Genomic DNA, 25,086 nt, shown 5'->3' with positions numbered 1-25,086 from the left:
TGAATGGGTAAAAAAGATATGGGGTGAGTTGGTTAGGTGTGTGTGTGCGCCTGTGCATACCAAAGTTCTGCCACTCTAAAGTTACTTTTTGGGATGTTGATTTTAAACTGTTTATTAAGAAACAAGACTCGCCCGACCTGTGGGTGGTGCAGTGGATGAAACATCAACCTGAAATGCTGTCACCAGTTTGAAACCTAGACTTGCCCAGTCAAGGCACATATGAGAAGCAACTTTGAGATGATGCTTCGTACTCTTCCCCCACCCCTTTCTTTCTCTCTCTCTCTCCCCTCTCTCTAAAATCAAAATATAAAATCTTGAATGAAAGAAAGAGGGAGGGAGGGAGAGAGGGAGGGAGGAAGGGAGAGAGGGAGGGAGGAAGGGAGGGAGGGAGGGAGAGAGGGAAAGACAGACAGACTTACTTTGACCTGCTGCCCCCTTTTGTGCCCAAGAGCTTCAGACAGAGAAACCTGCTTCAGGAAGAAAGGATTCAGACAGGGTCCTATTAGCTAGATACCCTCTGTGTCCCATTGTTTGAGTTACCTAGCAAGAATTTTCCTGCCATGTATGTTCCACTCTCCCTCAACTACCTATAAATGGCCTACTCTCACTTCTGAAATCTAAGACCCACCCAACCCCTTTCCCTTTGTCCAAAATGTCTTATATACCCAATGTTGCCTCACTGTCTGGAATTTTCATGCCTGTGTGAATTTCCCCAAACTCCCCATGCACATGTATTAAAACTTGATTTTCTCTTGTTAATCTGTTTCTATATTAATTTCTTAGCCAGACTAGAAAACCTTAAACAATGGGAGGGAAAGTATCAATATATTTTTAGTCTCCATAACACACACACACACACACACACACACACACACACACACACACACACAGAGGAATATTATTCAGCAATAAAAAAATAAAATCTCACCATTCCCGGCAACATGGGTACTATGCTAAGTGAAATAAATCAGACAAAGACAAGTACCATATGAGCTCACTTTTGTGTGGAATCTTAAAAAAACAACACCACCAAGATAAATGAATAAAACAGACTCATATAGAGAATAAGCTGATGTTACCAAAGGGGAGGGCTGGGGAAATGGGAATAAAAGAATACATTAATCCAAAGAAAATTTTAAGTGAAAATCGACTATAATAAAGAATAAAAAGCATTTACTTGAGCAAAAAGGAGTTGCAGCCTTGAAAGCAGATTCAGGTAGCAACCTAACGTGTTCCACTGAAACAGAGGGTAGGCTACCTTTTACAGCAAAAGTTTCCACTCAGGTTCTCAATTAGGTCCATTTTGGTGAAATAAGGTATCCAAATTATAGAACTCTGTTTGCACAAGACAGGTCTCAGTCCTTGGGTCAAAAGACAAAACCACAATTTCCCTGCAGTTGTTCAATGAGACTGTGTAAATAAGTGACGCATGATACAGGAAGCTGAGAGTTCAGTCTGAGATTCTTCCCAGTATATAGAGCACATGAGAAGTCTTTAAGTAAACAGCCATTAGGTTCTCATTATTCAGAAAATTTGGGCCCTTGGTTGACCAGGGGGAGTCCATCTCAGCAGATATATCCTTTTGGAGTTTACACCAAATGAATCTTTCGGGGTTCACAAAAAAACTCACATCAAGTATCTTTTTTTGTTTTCAGGTATTTTTTGGAGAGAAAGAGAGGGCGATAAAGGATGAGAAGCATCAACTCATAGTTGCTTTCACTTTAGTTGTGCATTGATTGCTTCCAAGAGAGGGAGGAAAGAGAGTGAGCGAGAAGCATCAACTGATAGCTGCACTCTCTCTAGCTGTATGTTGAGCTTCTCATATGTGCCTTGACCAGGGCCATACCAGTGTCCCCTTGATCAAGCCAGTGACCTTGGGTTTTTCATGCCAGCGACCTATGGGCTCAAGCTGGTGAGCTTTGCGATTGTGTGGATGACATCCATCACAACCACCCGTTCCCGTCTGCCTTTTTTTTTTTTCTTTTCTTTTCTTTCCTTTTTTTTTTTTTTTTTTTTTTTAGATTTTATTTATTGACTTTAGAGGGAGGGGACAGAGAGAGAGAGAGAGAGAGAGAGAGAGAGAGAGAGAGAGAAAGGGGTGGAAGGAGCGGGAAACATCAACTCATAGTAGTTGCTTCTCGTACATGCCCTGACCAGGCAAGTACTGGGTTTCAAACAGGCAACCTCAGTATTCCAGGTCAACATTTTATTTACTGTGCCTCCACAGGTCAGGCCCATGTATGCCATTTCTTAAAATTAACCAGCTTTAGCCTCACCTGTGGAGGTGCAGTGGATGGAGCGTTGACCTGGAATACTGAGGTCACCAGTTCAAAGCCCCAGACTTTCCCAATCAAGGTACATGCAAGAAGCAACTATGAGTTGATGCTTCCCACTCTTCTGAGCCCCCTCCCTGTCTTTCTCTCTCTCCTCTAAAATCAATAAATAAAATCATAAAAAATTAACTAGTCTAAAATAATCAACATTCCAAAGTAGCATATCTTGAAGTGACAAACTGCTCCCCTCCATACCATAAATCTCTCTTTTAAATAAACATTATCAAGCTTTGGGCTAATAAGAAAGACTATACTTTATTATTTTTTTCATGAGGTTTCATTGTTTAAATTGATTATTTATTTATTTATTTAGTTTTTGAGAGGAACATCGATTTGTTGTTCCATTTGTTCATGTATTCACTGGTTGATTCTTGTATGTGCCCTGACCAGATATAGAATCCTCAACCTTGGTGTATCAGGATGATGCTCTAAGTCTAACTAACCAAGCTACCCGGCCAGGGCAAAAAGTACATTTTAGGGAATGCCTAATCATATTTATAAAGAGTATATTTTTAACTACCAATTAAATAGATCTGGGAAACACATTCTTTTCATTACACTACATTAACAGAAAATAACTGCTTTTAGAGAAAGGAACAGGAAATATAATTTGCTGTAGACTGAATGAAAAAGTTTATGGCAAGGTCAAATGAGGCATTGAAAATTCAGCTGCCATTCAGCCCCTCCCTGAAAATCTAGGGTCTGAAACCTTCCATCTTTACCAGCCCAAAAATATACATAAGCAGATCAAGAACAGTCTGGTCCTTCAAATAAAGATTCACATAAAACCAAATTCTGCCTGACCTGTGGTGGCGCAATGGATAAAGTGTCGACCTGGAAACACTGAAGTCACCAGTTCGAAACCCTGAGCTTGCCTGGTCAAGGCACATATGGGAGTTGATGCTTCCTGCTCCTCCTTTCTGTCTGTCTGTCTGTCTAAAATGAATAAATAAATTAAAAAAAATTTTTTTTTTTTTGCATTTTTCTGAAGCTGGAAACGGAGAGACAGTCAGACAGACTCCCGCATGCGCCTGACCGGGATCCACCCGGCACGCCCACCATGGGGCGGCGCTCTGCCCATCAGGGGGCGATGCTCTGCCCATCCTGGGCGTCGCCATGTTGCGACCAGAGCCACTCTAGCGCCTGAGGCAGAGGCCACAGAGCCATCCCCAGCGCCTGGGCCATCTTTGCTCCAATGGAGCCTCGGCTGCGGGAGGGGAAGAGAGAGACAGAGAGGAAGGCACGGTGGAGGGGTGGAGAAGCAAATGGGCGCTTCTCCTGTGTGCCCTGGCCGGGGAATCAAACCCGGGTCCTCCGCACGCTAGGCCGACGCTCTACCGCTGAGCCAACCGGCCAGGGCTAATAAATAAAAATATTTAAAAAAACAAATTCTGAGGCCATATATAAAAAACCTAGAATGTCAACTTACTTAATTGCAATAAAAAAAGTTATCAAACGGCCCAATTACTTTCAGTGTTCAGCACAGTGTTTTTATTTTTTTTAATTTTTATTTTGAAAACAAATTTAATGGGGTAACACTGATCAAGAAGAGTACAGAGGTTTCAGGTGAACCTCTCCAGAGAATCGTTCCGAACTGTTGATTGTGTTGTATGCCCATCACCCAAAGTCAAATAATTTTCTGTCACTGTATATTTGTCCCTCTTTACTCCCCTCTTCCCCCACCCTTCCCTGGGATAATCACTTTACTTTTATCTATGTACATGAGTCTCAGTTTTATATTCCACCTATGTGTGAAATCATAGTTCTTAGCTTTTCCTTATTTACTTATTTCACTCAGTTATAATGTCCTCAATGTCCATCCATATTGTTGTAAATGGCAATGTCATTATTTCTTATAGCTGAGTAGTACTCCACTGTATATCTGTACCATTTCTTTATCCAATCCTCTATCAGGGGATACTCTGGTTGTTTCCATGTCTTGGCCACTGTGTATAATGCTGCAATGAACATGGGAGTTCATGTGTATTTATGTACCAATGTTTTTGAGCTTTTCTGGGTAGATACCCAGTAGGGGGACTTCTGGGTCATATGGTAATTCTATTCTTAATTTTTTGAGGTGCCACCATACTGTCTTCTATAATGACTGTGCCAGAATACATTCTCACCAGCAATAAATGAGGGTTCCTTTTTCTCCACAGCCTCTCCAACACTTGCTATTACTTGTCTTGTTGATAACACCCAATATAACAGATGTGAGGTGGTATCCCATTGTGGTTTTGATTTGCATTTCTCAAATAGCTAGCGAAGATGAGCATCCTTTCATATATCTGTAGGCTATTTGTATGTCTTCTTGGGAGAAGTGTCTGTTCAGGTCCTCTCCCCATTTTTTAATTGGATTGCTTGCTTGTTTGTTGCTAAGCTTTGTGACTTCCTTATATATTTTGGATAGTAACTTCTTATTGGAGCTGTTTGTTGTTTGAGACTATCATCTCTCATTTGGGTGCATTTTTATTTTGTTGTTGGTTTCTTTTGCTGTCAGCACAGTGTTTTTTCAATAAGCAAATCTACATAAAAATTATCCTGGCATAGAGGGAAAAGTTTTGGGGTCAGAGATCTGAATTTCAATCTCAGGACTTTAATTAGATAAAAAGTCTTTGGGAAGTCACTATCTTTCTGAGACTCAACTGCTTCATCTGTTGCATCACCACTGTGTTATTGTAAAGAGTAAGATGTTTGTAAAATATCTAATTCTGTGACTGGCACATTAGATAGTAGACATTTAATAAAGAGAGCTATTATAGTTATTCTAGATTATAATCACTCGCTAAACATGCAGAGAATCAGAGTATTCAGACAAATGAATATATATATATAGTTTGTGTCATCATGCTAGGATAGCCTAATATATCCATCCCTGGTATGAGCATCAATCAGACCCTCAAAATCAAGGACCTGGGATTCTGTTTCCCCTAGGCAGCACCAGGAAAAGCACAATTTGTTTGCCTCTAACTCGCGTATTCTTTCACTGCTGACCCACAATTCACACATTTTCTTCTAACAATCAATGCATTCTTTCTCCTAATAGAATATAACCCCGTTACTTGTCTATATTTTATTATACAGTATAATTACAATCAAAATTTAGTCATGCCCTACACTAAGATTGCAACCAGATTGGGCTTTAAGTGATGGCTAACTTTACATTCTACTTTTTCCTAATTTTTTAAACTTCAACTTGGAGGAGTATCTATGCAGTAAGGAAAAGTTTGTACAAGGAAAATGGGAACCAAACAGTCTCTCCCTACCTCTACACTCACTCCCCCCACACCTAGGCCTTGGTCACATACCATATTGATATATTCAGATACACAGTTTTGAATTTTAACCATAAGGGGTTTGTGTTTGCATAAGAGGAAAGGGCAAACCAAGAATAATAAATTAAACATCCATCATATATCTGGCATTATGAAAATCCCTTCTCCTCTGCTTAAAATATTTTTAAAATTGATTTTAGAGGAAGAGGAAAGTGGGGAAAGGAGGAGGGGATAGAGAGACAGAGAAAGAGAGAAGCACTGATTTGTTGTTCCATCCATCTATACATTCATTACTTGTACCTGCCCTAATCAAGTATCAGACCTGCAACCTTGGCAAATTGGGATGACACTCTAATTAAGTGAGCTACCCAGTCAGGGCATCCCCTGCTTTAATATTAATACATCAAATCTTCAATACTACCCCCACAAATACTGCCAATGCATACAGCCCCACAATCACAAAGTCTCATCAATAAAATTTCGTTAAATCATTTCTATCATCCCATGTTTAAAAGCAAAGTATCACAAACCTAAGTTATTGATCTAGAATCACTGGAACCCAGTTGTTTCCACCAAACTAAGCTGCTTTCCCCTTAGAGTATGAAAATTTATTATATACAACTCTAGCGACGATACTCCGCATAGCAGGTATACTTAAAAGAACTACTTCAGGTGTTCCACTGCCTGTTTCATCTAAAAATACCCACAAGCAGAAATATTTTTCACCATTAATAAGTCTGAATCAGGAACAACTCTGTAAGTATAGCTTAGCCCTTGATACTACTAACCCATTTAATAAGAACAGTTCAAGAGAACAAAAAGCTACTGTGATACAGGAAAGAAAAGAAAGGGGTAATTGAAGGGGACCAAATTACAGATGGAGAAACAGTGTGCCTTTTAGGATACTGATTTTAAGACTCAGAATGTTTGAGTCTTCCCCCTTTCCTGTCCAAGTGATTCAGAGAGAAAATCCTGCTCCAAGAAAGATATTGCAGTTTGAATTAAGGTGGATACAAAGGTATTAACCAGACTTGTTTTGTTTGTTTTAGAGAGAGAGAGTGAGAGAGAGAAGCAGGCTTGTTTACTAGACAACCCCATCTCATTGTTTCTGGGTTGCCTAGCAAAAATTTACCTGCCAGGTATGTTCAGCTCTTCCTCAATTTGCTATAACCTTCTCATTCTCATTTTTGAAATCTAAAATCCAGTTCTTCCCTTCTTTGTCCTTTGTCCAAAATCCAAAATGTCACATATATCCAATTTTACCTTTGGAGTTTCCATGCTTATGTGAATTTGCCATGTGCACGTTATTAAAAAGGATATTTTTCCTGTTAATCTGTCTGTTAATTTGATTATTAGCCCAGCCAGAAGAACTTAGAGGATGGGAGGAAAAGTATATATATTTTTATGTCCCCATCTGGTTTTAATACATTCTTTTTTTTCCCTTCTTATCTTTCAAGGGATCAATTATCACAAAATGTAAGGTTTGGGCAGGACAATGAACCAGAAACCATTTATATATATATATTAATTTCCAGTGAAACTTATATACCTTTTAACTTTATAGACAATTGTATCTACTATTTACTCAGCATATGAAATATAGTCAAGACTTACTATTCCCTAATTCCACAGCTTTGCTTTTCTACCTGTTCACTATCAACATGTTTTTTTTTATTTTATATAAAACAGAAGCCTATTTTCTGTCTCTTCTGACAGCCAAAAATCTAAGATAATACAGTTACTCCTAATCTCTTATGCATACTGAGTATCACACAGCCAAACTATTCAGGAATTTCTTGCCCTGGCTGGGAAGCTCAGTTGATTGGAGTATCAACTCAATCCTTGGTCAGAGCTCATGCAGGAGTCAACCAATAAATGCATGGATGGGCAGAATGGGGGCCTGGGTGTCAATGTTTCTCTCCCCTTCTCTTTCTCTCAAATAAATAAATAAAACATTTTAAAGTTAGCTTAAGAAAAAAAAACTGTTTGGGAACTCCTAGTTAGAAGGATTAGAAGCATAAACTAAAACACATCACAGATCCTGGACCAACCCAAAACACCCTGAATTTCATGCCAAACTCACAAATCTAGGTCAAAGACCCTGCTTTTTTCTAAAAGCTATTCCCATAGTCCCCTATGATCATCCTTTTTCAATTCAGATTACAGTTCCTTTCCTTTTCAAAAGCATCAAGTGAACCCCAAAACAAAAAAATAGCACTTCTGAGTTCTGTTCCCAGTTCTACCATTACCTTCATGTGTTTGTGAAGACCTGTTTCTCCATCTGTAAAACTAGAGCACAGGTGCTGTCCTTATTTACTTGTATCTCCAACTCTCCAGGAAAACAAGAACTGCCATCAGGCTCGTTCATGTGGCCCAGCACTCATTTAAAAGGACAAGTTTCCTGTTTAAGCATTTTGAAATTAGTTCTCTGAACAAAAAATATCTTAAGCAATTGTTCCCCCTGGCTATATTAATCAGGAATAAAACCAGTTTACAAATAAAGAAAATATTAGGCCTAAAATATTAGGTAAAGATACCTAGCCTGACCTGTGGTGGCGCAGTGGATAGAACGTTGACTTGGAATGCCGAGGTCACCAGTTTGAAGCCCTGGGCTTCCCAGGTCAAGGTGCATACTAGAAGCAACAAAAAGTCAATGCTTCCTGTTACTCCCCTCTGCCTTTCTCTTTCTCTCTCTCACTCTCCTCTCTCTAAAATCAATAAAAATGAAATCTTTCAAAAATAAAGATTTTTTTTTTTTTTTATTTTTCTGAAGCTGGAAACGGGGAGAGACAGACAGACTCCCGCATGCGCCCGACCAGGATCCACCCGGCACGCCCACCAGGGGCGACACTCTGCCCACCAGGGGGCGATGCTCTGCCCCTCCGGGGCGTCGCTCTGCCACAACCAGAGCCACTCTAGCGCCTGGGGCAGAGGCCAAGGAGCCATCCCCAGCGCCCGGGCCATCTTTGCTCCAATGGAGCCTTGGCTGCGGGAGGGGAAGAGAGAGACAGAGAGGAAGGAGGGGGGGGCGGGGGTGGAGAAGCAAATGGGCGCTTCTCCAATGTGCCCTGGCCGGGAATCGAACCCGGGTCCCCCGCACGCCAGGCCGACGCTCTACCGCTGAGCCAACCGGCCAGGGCCTAAAGATTTTTTTATATATACAACTTAAATACTCTTTGAAGAGCTGTGATTTGGCTCTAGGCCATAACTGCCTTGATCTTTATGGTCTCACTTCCTAAGAATAGTAACATTCACAACCTTCATCATTTTGTTCCTTCATTCCAAGCCATGACTGAACACTGACATTATCAGTGACTCCAAACAGGAGTGTATAATCAACCAACCTTCTTTAGCTCATTGTGTAGCAAGGCAGAAAATGAGGTCACAGGACAAAGTGTTACTTGATATAAGCTTGATCAGATGGACAAGAAGCCAAATTTTCTAAGAAAAAAAAAAAAAAAAAAAGACTAAACTACAACAATTATCAGAGAAAAAGTTAGCCTCATCCAACACAAAAGCCAGAAAGGCTTTCGTCACAGTGTTCTTTGCTACTTCACAGTAAAGGCAGCAAGAAGGGGAACAACCTAGTGGTATAAATATAAAATATTAAATGATCCAAAATGTTTGCAGTTAGCTCTTGACAAGAAATTCTGAAATGTTCTACATTAAATTAAAGCAACTGGAGTGAGATAAAGGGACCGAACAGTCATACTGTTAATAGGCGAAAAGCAGCTAAACAAAAGACTGCTCATATTCATGTCTGTTAGAACTCCATATTAACTTCTAGGGGGCAATTTCCAAGATGATCCAAAAGAGAGAATAGCCAAGTGCCAAAGAACCCCAGGAGTCTCCACTTCTTATTTATACAGAAGACATTCTAGTGTTTTCCACCTAGCCTTATGCTGATGGTTTAGACTTTGTGTCCCTGGCCTCATCTTTTCTGGTTAGCATCTTGCCTCAATAAAATCTTTCTTTTTTATTTATTTATTTTATTTTTTTTTTTTTCTGAAGCTGGAAACAGGGAGAGACAGTCAGACAGACTCCCGCATGCACCCGACTGGGATCCACCCGGCACGCCCACCAGGGGCGATGCTCTGCCCCTCTGGGGCGTCGCTCTGCCGCGACCAGAGCCACTCTAGCGCCTGGGGCAGAGGCCAAGGAGCCATCCCCATCTTTGCTCCAATGGAGCCTTGGCTGCGGGAGGGGAAGAGAGAGACAGAGAGGAAGGAGGGTGGGGGGGTGGAGAAGCAAATGGGCGCTTCTCCTATGTGCCCTGGCCGGGAATCAAACCCGGGTCCCCCGCACACCAGGCCGACGTTCTACTGCTGAGCCAACCAGCCAGGGCCAATAAAATCTTTCTTTAAGAAAAACTTTCAGCTGTGAAAGTTCTTTGTTTAACACTCGAATGTATACCATCATAGTCTAGAGGAAAATTTTATCTTCTTACCTTTAGCTTAGGCTGATAAAATCTTATTACATAAACTGACAACATTCATTCACTCAGCAAATGTATTCTAAGCCAGGGGTCGGGAACCTTTTTAGCTAAGAGAGCCATGAACGCCACATATTTTAAAATGTAATTCCGTGAGAGCCATACATTATGTTTAACACTAAATACAAGTAAATGTGTGCATTTTATGTAAGATCAACACTTTTAAAGTACAATAAGTCTCTGAATTCTTTTTAATAACATAGCTATGCTGTTGTTAACCAATGAGGAATAAAGTACTTCTTACCATTAATGTGACTTCTGGTGCTGCATGGTTTTGCTGATGGCTTTGTAGTCTGGTTGATACGTGGTGAGGTTAAGCTTCATGCAAGCCTTGAGACTTCTATCCGTTAAACATGATCTTAGATTGGTCTTAATGTTCTTTAGATGTGAGAAAAACTGCTCACATGCATACATAGAGCCAAACATTGTCAGTACAGCAATACTCACACGCTGCAGTGTGTGGTATGTGACAGGAAGAGCGTTCCAAGTTTTGACAATCAGCTGGTCCGCGGGTTGAAGTTTTTTCATTTCTCCCCACTTGTGTTTGCTCGCCAACTCTGCTTGCTGTTGTGTAAGTCTTTCCAAATCTTCATTCAGTGACTTGACCTTATTCACGCACATGTCTGAAGCTTTCAGGTCAGCAGCTTGTAGCTCAAAATTTCTGACGGAGACACCGGGGATATAACTCAGGTCGGTGCTGTTCACTGCCCACTTGTGTGAAGGGGTGATGAACTTAAAAAGATGAGTGCACTCATGAAATTCTCCAAAGTGAGCTTTGAATGACTGCAGGAGATTAGATGTGAAGCCCGCTAGCTGCTGGAGATCAAGATGTTGAGCAGGGTCACTTGCTGTGCATGCATCTTTAAACTCACCCAGTTTTTCAAAGTGTAGTAAACGACCTGTTTCAATGTCCACGATGAAGTTTCAGCTTGTTTTCAAATGCAAATACTGCTTGTTGAAGGGATAAGACTGTATTTCCAACGTCTTGCATTTTCACATTGAGCTGGTTCAGATATTCAGTCATGTCCACAAGATAGGAGAACTTCAGGAGCCACTCTGTTAGCTAACTCAGGATGCTCGACGTTTTTTATTTCAAGAAAAGTCCGGATTTCACTCAGACAAGCCATGAAACGGCTGAGCATCTTCCCTCTTGACAACCAATGCACATTGCTGTGCAGAAGCAGACCAGGATAATTATTCCCAACTTCATCCAGCAGTGTTTTAAACTGGCGATCATTTAAAGCTCGGGCAACAATAAAGTTGATCACCCGAATGACCAGCAACATCACCTCACCAAGCTGCTCACCACACATCTGAGCACAAAGCGCCTCCTGATGTAGGATGCAGTGAAAACTTAGGATGGGTCTCTTTTCATGTTCAGGAAGAAGCGCTACGAATCCTCTGTTTTTCCCCACCATGCACGGAGCACTATCAGTACACACCGAAATAAGTTTATCCATCGGTAGATTTTTTTCTTTAGCAAACTCAGTGAAAACCTTGAATAAATCCTCCCCTCTTGTTGACTCTTTCATAGGCAAAACAGCAAGACTTTCCTCATGTAGTGTGTCACCAACAGCATATCTTGCAATCACGCTGAACTGGGATAAATGGCTTACGTCTGTTGACTCATCCAAAGCGAGAGAAAAGAATGGTGCTGCATTTATGTCCTTCACTTTTTGCCTCAATTTGATTTGCCATCATGATGGTACGATCGTGAAGAGTTCTTACCAACAGAGGCATGTCTTTTATTCATTTGATTATCTTGTCTTTATCCAAAAAGTTGTCAAAAAGTTCATTGGCAACATCAAGCATGAATGTTTTGGCATACTCCCCATCTGTGAATAGCTTTCCGTTTCTCACAATTGCTAAAGCACCAGCAAAGCTAGCTGAATTCCAGTCACCTTGTTGGGTCCAAACACGGATTTGCTGCTAACTAGCTTGCACTCTGCACAGTAGCTCTTGATATGGTTTCTTCCTGCTGTTCCCCGCTGGATTTTTTTTTTTTTTCTGTGTGGGAATTTGGAGGCTGGCCAGTGAGACAACACTACACTGGTACTATGATCCCAACTTACTCTTGGGCTTATGATGTTTGTGTGGATAGCAAGTCTGAATCCCCGCTGGATATTTTGATGCAAATGTAGTATGGCGTGTGTCGAAGTGCCGCTTTATATCTGACCGTTTCATCGATGCAATTTTATCATTGCATATTAAAGACACCCTGCAGAACCTGCTCTCTCCACAAAGGAGAGAGCCATCTTCTTTGCCAAAAGGGTTTCTACAATTAGCTAGCTGACTACTTGATTAAAAGGAGGGAAGTTTATTTCCTGACCTCACAACAACCAGTGTACCTTACACATTATCCAATAAAAATTTGGTGTTGTCCCGGAGGAGAGCTGTGATTGGCTCCGGCCACCCGCAACCATGAACATGAGCAGTAGGAAATGAATGGATTGTAACACATGAGAATGTTTTATATTTTTAACATTATTTTTTTCATTAAAGATTTGTCTGCGAGCCAGATGCAGCCATCAAAAGAGCCACATCTGGCTCACAAGCCATAGGTTCCCAACCCCTGTTCTAAGCTCTATATTCCAAGCACTGTGTCACTAAATTGGGAAAGATAAATAACCTGGGATTAAGAGTCAATGAAATGACACACAATGTGCATATTCTGATAAAAATCACACTTAGGGAAGCAAATGCACATAAAACAAACTTCTCTGAATATCCCAATCTTAATTCCTCTAAGTAAGGATGAGCAATGCTTCAGAACTGCCTAAGTGGTCAAAAGCAATAAACCTGAAGTTAAACAAAACTAGAGTGGAAACACAGAGTAACAAACCAGTTGCATGATGTTGTGCAAGTCACTTCATCAATGAAATAGTGCCTGGAACATAACCAGTTTTCAACAATTTACATACTCTAATAAATTCCTCTGAGAAATTTGAATGAGGAGCATTTCTCAAGCCACATTCTATAAGATCTTTATTAATCAGTGACCTTTCAGAAAATAAATAAATAAATAAATAATCTGGGAAAAGCTGAATTAAACTATTAAGCATATTACTTTTTTAAATGCTTTTTTTAGAACTATTAATATGCTATTCTGTGTCATTATAGGAGACTACTGATTTCCAGACTTTTAGATTCCATATACTAGCTAAATTATAAAATTAAAAAATTAGGAACCCACATAATATTGTCAATTTTATTTTGTCAAATTAAAATATTTTTTATAAATCACCAACCAATAAGCATCATTTCATGTCAAAGAATCAGTTTAAAACAAAAGAATAAAGAACAGGACTTTAGATTAAATTAAATAAGAGACTTTTAAATAATTTAGTGATGTCCTTTTTTTTTTTTTAAGTGAAAGGAGGGGAGACAGTAAGACAGACTCCCATCGCACCCTAACCAAGATCCACCTGGCAACCCCACCTGGGGCTGATACTCTAGTACCGAGCTAGTTTTAGCACCTGAGGCTGATGCGCTGGGACCAACCAAGTCATTCTCAGCCTCTGGAGCCACATTCGAACCAATCAAGCCACTGACTGCAGGAGGAAAAGAGAGAAAGAAGGGGGAGTGGAGGGTGGGGGAGAGAAGCAAATAAATAGTCACTTCTCTTGTGTGCCCTGACCAGGAATCGAACTCAGGTCCATACACCGGGCTAACACTCTATTTCCTGAGCTACAGGCTGGGGCCAGTGCTGTCCTTTCTACCATGTGCCCACAGAGCAATCCCAGAACCTCTGATGTAAATCATATAATATTTGGAATTCTAGTAGACTTTCTGACAATAAGGTAAGAAAACTTTAAAAGTATAATCTAACCTGACCAGTGGTGACACAGAAGATAGAGCACTGACCTGGGACGCTGAGGTCCCAAGTTCAAAACCCTGAAGTTGCTGGCTTGAATGCAGGTTCATCTGGCCTGAGTACAAGCTCACTGGCTTGAGCGTGTGGTTGCCAGCTTGAGTGTGGGGTCATACACATGATCCCATGGCCTCTAATTTGAAGCCTAAGGTCATTGGATTGAGCCCAAGGTTGCTGGCTTGAGCAAGGGATGACTAGCTCAGCTGGAGTCACCCTCCCACCCTCATCAAGGTACATATGAGAAGCAGTCATTGAACAACTAAAGAGACACAACTATGAGATGAGTTGATGCTTCTCATCTCTTTCCCTTTCAGTCTGTCTCTCCCTTCCCTCACCAGCTTAAAAAAAAAGTATGCTCTAATTTACCTCAGGGACATTCAGGCCAGGAAAGGTCAAATACAAACTGACCATTACAAAGTAAAAATATAATGAGTTAATTAATTTAAGAATAAAACAAAGACAGATATTTATAAAACAGTCCTTGAAGAGGAAATTATCCCCAGGTCAAATTTACCTGTCACTGAAACCCAAGTCTTCCAAAAACTGAGGTTTTAATTTATTCAATCAACATTACCAGCATTAAGAATATATTGCTTTGGCCTGACCAGGTGGTGGCGCAGTGGATAGAGCATGGAACTGGGATGCGGAGGACCCAGATCTGAAACCCCAAGGTCACCAGCTTGAGCGCAGGGTTACTGGCTTCATGTGGGATCATAGATATGACACCATGGTCACTGGCTTGAGCAAGGGGTCACTCGGTCTGCTCTAGCCAACCCCCCATCAAGGCACATATGAGAAAGCAATCAATAAACAACTAAATTACCGCAAGAATTGATGCTTCTCATCTCTCTCCCTTCCTATCTGTCTGTCCTTATCTGTCCCTCTCTCTGTCTGTCAAAAAATATATATATATTGTTTTGCATTATGATGTCCTTAATCTTAACATTCTCAAAACTGTTACTTACAACAAAACAAGAGAATATAGTTTATAACTCATGAAGAGATTCATTTCAGAAGTAAAATTTAAATCCCAGTAAGGGCTTGACCAGATGGTAGCATAGAGCACTGGCCTTGGACGCTGAGAACGCCCAAGGTCTCTGACTTGAGCTAGGGGTCACTGGCTTGGCTGGAGCCCCCTGGTCAAGGAACATATGAGAAAGCAATCAATGAACAACTAAATTGTTGCAACAAGAATTGATGCTTCTCATCTCTTTCTTTCTGTCGGTCTCTCACTGGAAAAAAAAAAAAATCCAGTAAGAATAATTCAGTGAACTACAGATCAAAATTCCCTTATGTAAAATCCAAAAGTACCCAAAAGGTCAAATCACTAAGCCATAGATCAAGGGTCCCCAAACTTTTTACACAGGGGGCCAGTTCACTGTCCCTCAGACCGTTGGAGGGCCGGACTATAAAAAACACTATGAACAAATCCCTATGCACACTGCACATATCTTATTTTCAAGTAAAAAAACAGGCCTGACCTGTGGTGGCGCAGTGGATAAAGCGTCGACCTGGAATGCTGAGGTTGTCAGTTCAAAACCCTGGGCTTGCCTGATCAAGGCACATATGAGAGTTTATGCTTCCTGCTCCTCCCTCCCCTTTCTCTCTCTCTCTCTCTCATTCTCTCTCCTCTCTAAAAATTAATAAAAGTAAAAAAAAAAAAAAATTTAAAGTAAAAAAACAAAACGGGAACAAATACAATATTTAAAATAAAGAACAAGTAGAGCCCTGGCCGGTTGGCTCAGCGGTAGAGCGTCGGCCTGGCATGCGGGGGACCCGGGTTCGATTCCCGGCCAGGGCACATAGGAGAAGCGCCCATTTGCTTCTCCACCCCCCCCTCCTTCCTCTCTGTCTCTCTCTTCCCCTCCCGCAGCAAAGGCTCCATTGGAGCAAAGATGGCCCGGGCGCTGGGGATGGCTCCTTGGCCTCTGCCCCAGGCGTTAGAGTGGCTCTGGTCGCGGCAGAGCAACGCCCCGGAGGGGCAGAGCATCGCCCCTGGTGGGCGTGCCTGGTGGATCCCTGTCGGGCGCATGCAGGAGTCTGTCTGACTGTCTCTCCCCGTTTCCAGCTTCAGAAAAATACAAAAAAATAAATAAATAAAATAAAATAAAATAAAGAACAAGTAAATTTAAATCAACAAACTGACCAGTATTTCAATGGTAACTATGGGCCTGCTTCTGGCTAATGAGATGGTCAATATCCAGTTCCATATTTGTCACTGCTATCCGTAACAAGTGATATAACGTGCTTCCGGAGCTGTGACACGAGCATTCCTGCGTCACCGGAAGTAGTACTGTACGTGAGCAACGCTGCACTTTGCGGTGCCACCACATACAGTATTCTCACTGACCACCAATGAAAGAGGTGCCCCTTCCGGAAGTGCAGCGGGGCGGATAAATGGCCACAGGGGGCCGCATGTGGTCCGCGGCCGTAGTTTGGGGACCCCTGCCATAGATAGTAATAAACATAACTAACTGTCTAGCCTGACCAGGCGGTGGCACAGTGGATAGAGCATCGGACTGGGATGCAGAAGACCCAGGTTCAAGCCCCCGAGGTCGCCAGCTTGAGCATGGGCTCATCTGGTTTGAACAAAAGCTCACCAGTTTGGACCCAAGGTCACTGGCTCGAGCAAGGGGTTACTCGGTCTGCTGAAGGCCCGCGGTCAAGGCACATATGAGAAAGCAATCAATGAACAACTAAGGTGTCACAATGCGCAACGAAAAACTGATGATTGATGCTTCTCATCTCTCTCCGTTCCTGTCTGTCCCTATCTATCCCTCTCTCTGACTCTCTCTGTCTCTGTAAAAAAAACAAACAAAAAACCTGTCTAATTTTATAGAAAAGAAAAACTGAGGCTCTTGAAAAATTCAATAATTTGTTTAAAGATTAAAATAAAACATTTTTTCCCACAGTACTCTAACATTTATATATATAATAAAATTAATAAAACCACCTATAGAAAGGGCTGGTAACAGCTGTAAAATGAGAACTTATGATTAGTTCCAAAGCTTGCAGCCAGTGTGTTTACTCTGAAAGTCTTTCCCTACCATTTTAAACAAGTTCAGGCCTACAATGGACAAAAAAGCATTCACTCTGATCTAGAGATAGCTACACTTTTTTTTTTCCTGAAGTTGGAAACGGGGAAGCAGTCAGACTCCGGCATCACCCGACCCGGATCCACTCGGCATGCCCACCAGGGGGCAATGCTCTGCCCATCTGGGGCGTTGCTCTGTTGCAACCAGAGCCATTCTAGTGCCTGAGGCAGAGGCCATGGAGCCATCCTCAGTGCCCGGGTCAACTCTGCTCCAATGGAGCCTCAGCTGCGGGAGGGGAAGAGAGAGAGAGGAAGGAGAGGGGGAGAGGTGGAGAAGCAGATGGGCGCTTCTCCTGTGTGCCCTGGCCGGGAATCGAACCCGGGACTCCTTCACACCAGGCCAACGCTCTACCACTAAGCCAATCGGCCAAGGCCATGTTGTTTATTATTAAGCTGTGGAGAGGTCAAGAAGATATAAGTATTTACAAACTTCTTTCTTATTGGACCCCTTCTAAATTGACTACAGAGAATAAGCAATCCATACCTCCTTTCCTAGTCTAAGATGGTCATCTGAAAGACCTCTCCCTAAATGTAAATAAAGGCTATAAAAAGCCAACTAATAACATAAAGAAACAGTTTAAGCATCCAATCAGTACTTCCCCCAAAAAATATAAGAAATTCACCTTCAGTGAGTTTAATTTTAAGATTTTATTCTTCCCCATACTGAAAAAGTCCCACAGATTTCCCCAGTACGTATATACATGTCTACCAGTCAAATTAAGACTAGAACAAGCCTTCTACCCATAAGAATACATATTTCTTATTCCTAGATTATTGCAGGGAATATACTTACTAACACTGTATATTCAAACTTCATGTAGTAGGACCTACATTTTGTACCACTGACACCATTTAGATCTCACAACACTAAAGCCACTTTTTTAAAAAAAGAATTACAAAGGATAGATTTCATTAAATTACTAATTCATTCAAGAAATATTTCTAAAAAGCAACTGCTATATAGAACCAGATCAGTGCCAGATAATCAAGTAGACTCTTTAACTGATAAGTCACCAAAAGCACAATTTAAGATAATCTAGTAATTAAGACCTCTCAACCTGACCTGTAGTGAGTGGCACAGTACATAGAGCATTGACCTGAAACACTGAGCTCCCTGGTTCAAAGCCCTCAGTGGCCTGGTCAAGGACCATACAAGCAAGCAATGAACTAAAAAGTAAAGCAACTATGAGTGGATACTTCTCGCCCTCCCCCCATAAAATCAGTAAATACAATCTTTAAAAAAAAAGACATCTCAAACCCATCTCAAATTACTGAATTCCTTCCCCCAGTTAAACATATTAACTTACTTAGATGCAGCTCTAGGTCTTCCTAAGAATCATGAAACTTAAAAAAAATAATTTTTATTTACTGATTTTAAAGAAAGGGAGAGAGAGGGAAAGAAAGGGGGAGATGTAGGCCCTGGCCAGTTGGTAGAGCGTCAGCCTGGCGTGCAGGGGACCCGGGTTCGATTCCCGGCCAGGGCACATAGGAGAAGCGCCCATTTGCTTCTCCACCCCCCCCTTCCTCTCTGTCTCTCTCTTCCCCTCCCGCAGCCAAGGCTCCATTGGAGCAAAGGATGGCTCCTTGGCATCTGCCCCAGGCACTAGAGTGGCAGAGCGACGCCCCGGAGGGGCAGAGCATCACCCCCTGGGGGGCAGAGCATCGCCCCTAGTGGGCGTGCCGGGTGGATCCCGGTCGAGCGCATGCGGGAGTCTGTCTGTCTCTCCCCGTTTCCAGCTTCAGAAAAATACAAAAAAAAAAAAAAAAAAAAAAAAAGAAAGGGAGAGATGTAGAGAGAAACACAGAGACAGACAGAGAGAAACATGCATTTGTTGTTCCATGTATTCATTGTATACACCCTGAATGGGGATCAAACCCTCAACCTTGGTGTATTGGGACAACATTCTAACAAACTGAGCTGCCAGGACAGAATCATGCAACTTAAAAAGCAAGGTTAGTGAATCTAGAGCTTTAAGAAAGACAAAATCTTTAAGAAATCTACTTTTTAGCTACTATTATAGGGTGGTTATAAAAGTTTTCCTGTATTAGAGCCACTGCAAGTATAGCATAATAACAACTTGAGGAGCATCTGATTAAAAGCTAAACTAGAAAACATTAATTATTGATAAGGTTAACATTTTATTAGATCAAAGAAGGTGATATAATAAGCAGATGGGAGAGGGAGAAAGCCTGCTAGTTCCTTAACAAAATCTCACAAGTAAGCAATACACTAGCAGTCCTTAATTAGACGGGTCTCTTACCTGGATTTGAATACTCTAATCTTCATAAAGCACCTAAAGAACTACCCTCATCAGCCCTGGCTGGACAGCCCGGTTGGTTAGAGCCTTGCCCCAAAGGGCAGAGGCTGCCGGTTCAAGCCCGGGTCAGGGCACATACAGGAACAGATGTATGTTCCTGTCTCCCTGTCTCTCTCTCTCTCTCCCTTCCTCTCTTTCTAAAATCAATAAATTAAAAAAAAAAACAACCTTCATTCAAAAATAGTCTATATATAACTTATCTCACCTGTTTAATGATGACAACCAGATTCAGCTTCAGTAATTAATATTCCCTGGTCTTGATTTTAAAGACGGTGGAGGGTAGTACGGGGATGCAATGACACTTTTACATTCTATGACACAGCCCTCTGTGGTACTACCCAGTCAGCCCTCAATGTAGCATAGTAACTCACATCAGTTTTGATTTCACATTGTCTCTCAACAGGATAGTCAGGTGAGCTTGAAGTTTTTAATGTTTTGAAAATAGTTTTAAGTTACTTAATTTATTCTATCATCTGACGACCAAAAAACATACATTTACTACATCATATATAAAGTTTAAACCCTGGGGTTTCAGACTGTATAACCAAAACTTATTTTAAAATCCAAGTTTAGTACTCAATAAACTATACTGAATTTATTTTCACTGTAACTAGGGAAACAGTCTTAAATAGAAAAAGACATTTCCATACCAATAGTCACTTATAGAATGGAGATTCTTTTTTGAAACCTAATAGGTAACAGTACCATTGAATATGTCTTCATTTTAAAAGTGCCATCATGGCTTCCCCACATTTCATAATGTCTTTTCTAAATAAAAATTTTTTTTTAATTTTTTTTTTTTTTAATAGAGAGGGGAGGGAGAGAATGAGAGGGAGAGAAAAGGGATGATGTCCTGACCAGGCGGTGGCACAGTGGATAGAGCGTCGAATTGGGACGCAGAGGACTCAGGTTCGAGACCCCGAGGTCGCCAGCTTGAGTGCGGGCTCATCTGGTTTGAGCAAAAAGCCCACCAGCTTGAATCTAAGGTCGCTGGCTCCAGCAAGGGGTTACTCAGTCTGCTGAAGGCCCGCAGTCAAGGCACATATGAGAGAGCAATCAATGAACAACTAAGATGTTTCATTGCAACGTGCAATGAAAAACTAATGATTGATGCTTCTCATCTCTCTCCGTTACTGTCTGTCTGTCCCTGTCTATCCCTCTCTCTGACTCACTCTCTGTAAAAAATAAATTAATTAAAAAAAAAAAAAAAGGGATGATGGTGGGGGAACAAGAGCATCAACTCATGGTTGCTTCCTGTATGTGCCTTGACCAGGCAAGCTAGGGTTTCGAAAGGGCGACCTTAGCACTCCAAACTGATGCTTTATCCACTGTGCTATCACAGGTCAAACGTTTTATTCTTTATCCGAGAGGATCCAAACCAAAGACACACAAAATTAAAATGGATAGGTCAAGATTAGCAGTAAGGAGTGTCAGTTTACCAAATTAACTCAACCAAAAGTGGCTTAATTTATATAGCTTTAGGCATATTCCAATCACTCTTAGAAGTTATAGCCAAAACTGTTTCTTTTATACAGACACTAAAGTTAGGTGGGCCTGTGAATCTTTTATAGTAGGACCAACAAGAAAAACGATAAAAATTTAAGGCTACTTCCAGGGCGAACATTGGGTAAGCTATTGCTATTGTTTCACACACTTCAAACGTATCAAGAAATGCTACATCCTAGAGATAGGGGGAAAAATAAAAGGTTTAAAATTCTACCCTAATAAACATAAGTATGACTCTGCTAATGTAATGAATGAATTGGCAAGAGATTAGGCAGCTGTGAAGCAGTCCTTCCCACTGATTGGATAAAGAACGCTACCTATCTAGCAATAGCTCATTAAAAGATGATATAAAACTCAATACTCAGCTTGAGGTGTTCAGAGAGGACAGCACTCTTGGTTGATGGTTCCTGTGATCAAACTTGCGTAGAGTAAGTACTATCTTAAGATGCAACATAGTTCCCTGGCTGGTTGGCTCCGTGAATAGAGCCTCGGCCCAGCATGCCGACATTCCAGATTCGATCCCTGGTCAGGGCACACATGAGAAGTGACCATTTGCTTCTTTTCCCCTTTCTCTCCCCCTTTTCTCTCTCTCATCCCTTCGCACAACCTGTGACTTGGTTAGAGTATCGAAGCCCCTGGGTGCTGAGGATAGCTCAGTTGATTCAAGCATCAGCCACACACGGACGCTGCAGACGCTACTGGGTAGATCCCAGCCCAGGCACGTGCAGGAATCTGTCTATTTCCCTTCCTCTCACTTAAAAAAAATGTAAAATAGGTCAAGACAAAGAAAAACTTTAATCATGATAAGCTGCATCTAGCTACAGGCAGTCCCCAGGTTCTGTAGGTTTGTTCTTAAGTTGAATTTGTATATAAGTTGGAAAAGGTACATTTACCTATTAAATGTAACTTAGATGTTTGTCTTAACATAGTATTTATTTTTACCTTTCTATGCATATAAATACTTAAGCATTTTCAAATACAATCTTAAACATAGTGGATAATGCAGAAGATGATGGACTTGGAGTGGATGGGCCTGGTGTTAAGAGTCAGGGTTTGATTCTGCTGAAGTCAGTTTCTTGAAATAGGCATCAACGGAGGTTTATACAGTACAGAGCTCTTCTTTTCTGTCTTCCTCTCTTTCCTTTCTTTTTTCTTTTTTTTGGGGGGGGATAGTGAGATGAGAAGTACCAACTCATAGTTGCAGCACTTTAATCCCTTTAGTTGTTCATTGATTGCTTCACACATGTGCTTTGACCATGTGGTTCCAGCCAAGCCAGTGACCCCTTGTTCAAGTCAGCAACCATGGGATCATGCCAATGATCCCACACTCAAACCCATGACCCTGTGCTCAAGCCAGATGATCCCACGCTCAAGCCGATGACCTATGGATTTCAAACCTGGGACTTAAACATCCTAGGTCGACACTCTATTCACTGCACCACTACTGATGAGGTCAGAGCTTTTCTTTTTCTTTCCTTTTTGTGGCAGAGACAGAGAGAGTCAGAGAGAGCGACAGACAGGGACAGAAAGACAGGAAGGGAGAGAGATGAGAAACATCAATTCTTCGTTATGGTTCCTTAGTTTTCCATTGATTGATTTCTCTTATGTGCCTTGAACAGGGGGCTACAGCAGAACGAGTGACCCCTTGCTTGAGCCAGCAACCTTAGGCTCAAGCTGGTGAGCCCTGCTCAAACCCGATGAGCCCACGCTCAAGCTGGCGACCTCGGGGTCTCGAACCCAGGTCCTCCGCGTCCCATTCCAACACTCTATCCACTGCGCCACTACCTGGTCAGGCAAGAGGTTTTCTTTTTCTCATCATAAATGGCCCTGTAGCAATCTCAGGCCTTCAGTAACTGTATGGTCAACTTTGGTGAACCTCTCTGTATCAGGATCTTGCTCCTCCAACTTTGCCATTACTGATTCCATGAGACAAAAAGCAACAGCTAACTCATTTTTAGAAAACTTTTCCAGTTCTGCAGTTTCTAGGTCTCTGTTTTCTTCCCTAAATGCTACCATCTGCTCTGGTTCCATAAGATCTTCATTGGTTAATTCTTTGCCATGAGAGTAGAGTAACTCTATTATCATTTTCAATGATGTCCAACTGCAATTGATTAGTAACAGCCTTTACGGTCTGACCTGTGGAGGTACAGTGGATAAAGCATCAACCTGGAATGCTGAGGTCACCAGTTCGAATCCCCTGTCAAGGCACAGACGGAAAACAATTACTACAAGTTGATGCTTCCCACTGCCCCACCCCCTTTCTCTCTTTCTCTCTCTCTAAAAATCAATAAATAAAATCTTTAAGAAAAAAATAGTCCTTATGGCGCACTGTTCATAAATATGTGTTATATGTCAATGTTTGTAACTTGGAGATTTATGGTATCCTCAGAAAATCATATTACTGACTTACCAGTGTTTGAGTTAGTTTTCCTGTAGCAGAGACAGATTCATACTAAATCAGCCACTTACTGACCTGGTCATTCTGACAACCAGCATTTTCAAGATTACAACCTGGGTTAAGGATATACATAGAAATGATCATGAAACTCACTGGCTTTTCTATGAGTAAAAGCTTTACCCCGACCTCATCGCATCTTTTCCTAAAAATGCACAACGATTTACTAAATGTTTCTCCCTTCTTTCTCAATGCATTCTTCCTTTCCTGCCTCAGCCTATGCTCTTCTCCTGATCTGATTCTATCTGTTCTGAGGAACTCAATTTAAATCCATCTTACGTTTCCGTGACCTCAACAATGCTGTCATATCTCCCTTTCTCTGAATTCTAACACACATATTATTTATCTTCATTCACCTTACATTAACTTTTCCATGTTTGTCTTGTCTTTCCAACAAAATTGTGAGTTCCTTAAGAGCAGGAACCATATTCCTAGGTATTGCCTTCAGGACATCAAGCGAAAAACCTTGTATGTATGTATAAGTACTCTGTCATATTTAATTGTGACATGTGATACACTTTAATTTACAAATCAGGCATCACAGATAATGTGATGCCCCAGGGCATCAAACTAAAGCTTAGAAAAACATCTAAGCCTTTCAAATTATCCCTTTTCAAGAGGACTTTGCAGTGAGGACTTCAGGTGGTAAAAATAAAACATAAAATAAGTTCTGCAAAGTCAGACTGTTTTATGATTGTTTAAGGCAAAAAGTAAATGACTTAAAAGGCCAGAAGAGCTAAATACACTGACAGATGTATACTGGACTTTCCATGGGACCATTTTGTAAGGTATATAAATGTCAAATCACTATGCTATACACCTGATACTAATATAATATCATATGCCAACTATAATTTAAAAAGAGCTTTACATTCCAGGAGGAAAAAACAGACCAGAGAGCTAAGGCTTCAATGTTCAACAAGGCACGACATTCTTCAACATGATCACACACACAGTGAACAAATTCTGGACTCCTTCTCTGTGGTAAGAGAGGCCTGGGGGCTCTGATGTCCACTGGAAGAAAAAGCACCTGCTTTTCTCTGCACTGAAATATGGCACAAAACGCACAAGGGCACGAATAGGTAAGCAAAACTAGGTAACATATACAACGACAGGAAAAAATTCTGAGATGTTCTAAATTAAAATTACAAAGGCTAGAGAGTGAAAGAAAGAGACAGAATGATTAACCTGTTAATAGCTGTGGACCAGCTCTGCCAAAAGACTGCTCACATTCCTTCCATTCCCTGCTGGAACTACAGATTAATTTCCAGGTGGCTATTTTCACAGATTATCCTACCAAAGCATCATAGAACTCCAAGAGACCCCGCTTCCTGTTTACACGTGGGCTTTCCTGACTACTGCCCACAGCCAACCTACAGGAAGTGACATTTCTTTTTGTGGACTCTATGCCTACCCCAGACCTGGCCCCACTTCACCTTCTACCACGTCTTTGCCTATAGCTAATGCAAATTCTTTCGGTCGACCTATACCTTTCTTGATGGATAAAAACCTTTGCAAACTCTGAGACGACAGACATCTTGTCTTTCCTACCAAGCTTGGGATTTAGACTCCATGCCTCATAACCAGTCTTCTTATTGCCCAGCAATGGCCTAATAATAAACCTTTTCTTTTAAAAAGAATTTCAGTTGTGCAAATTCAAGTTTTGTTCCATAAAATGAAACTGTGAATCTGGAGTTGGGGCAAGTAGAAAGGAAAGAAAATACCAATAAAGCCTGAAAAAG

The 25,086-nt window shown here is 41.3% G+C and overlaps 1 protein-coding gene and 1 pseudogene across 2 annotated transcripts in view; both read right to left on the bottom strand.

Moving 5' to 3' along the window:
* The window catches only part of RNF115 (ring finger protein 115), an 85,560-nt gene that overhangs the window by 58,894 nt on the left and 1,580 nt on the right, over positions 1 to 25,086 (bottom strand). The window lies entirely within an intron of this gene.
* LOC136396052 (small nucleolar RNA SNORA23) lies at positions 12,106 to 12,210 on the bottom strand (annotated as a pseudogene).

The sequence above is a fragment of the Saccopteryx leptura genome, chromosome 2, assembly GCF_036850995.1.
Source record: "Saccopteryx leptura isolate mSacLep1 chromosome 2, mSacLep1_pri_phased_curated, whole genome shotgun sequence".
Taxonomy (NCBI): domain Eukaryota; kingdom Metazoa; phylum Chordata; class Mammalia; order Chiroptera; family Emballonuridae; genus Saccopteryx; species Saccopteryx leptura.
The sequence above is the reverse complement of the archived record's forward strand: the minus strand, read 5'-3'. Positions and strand labels throughout refer to the sequence as shown.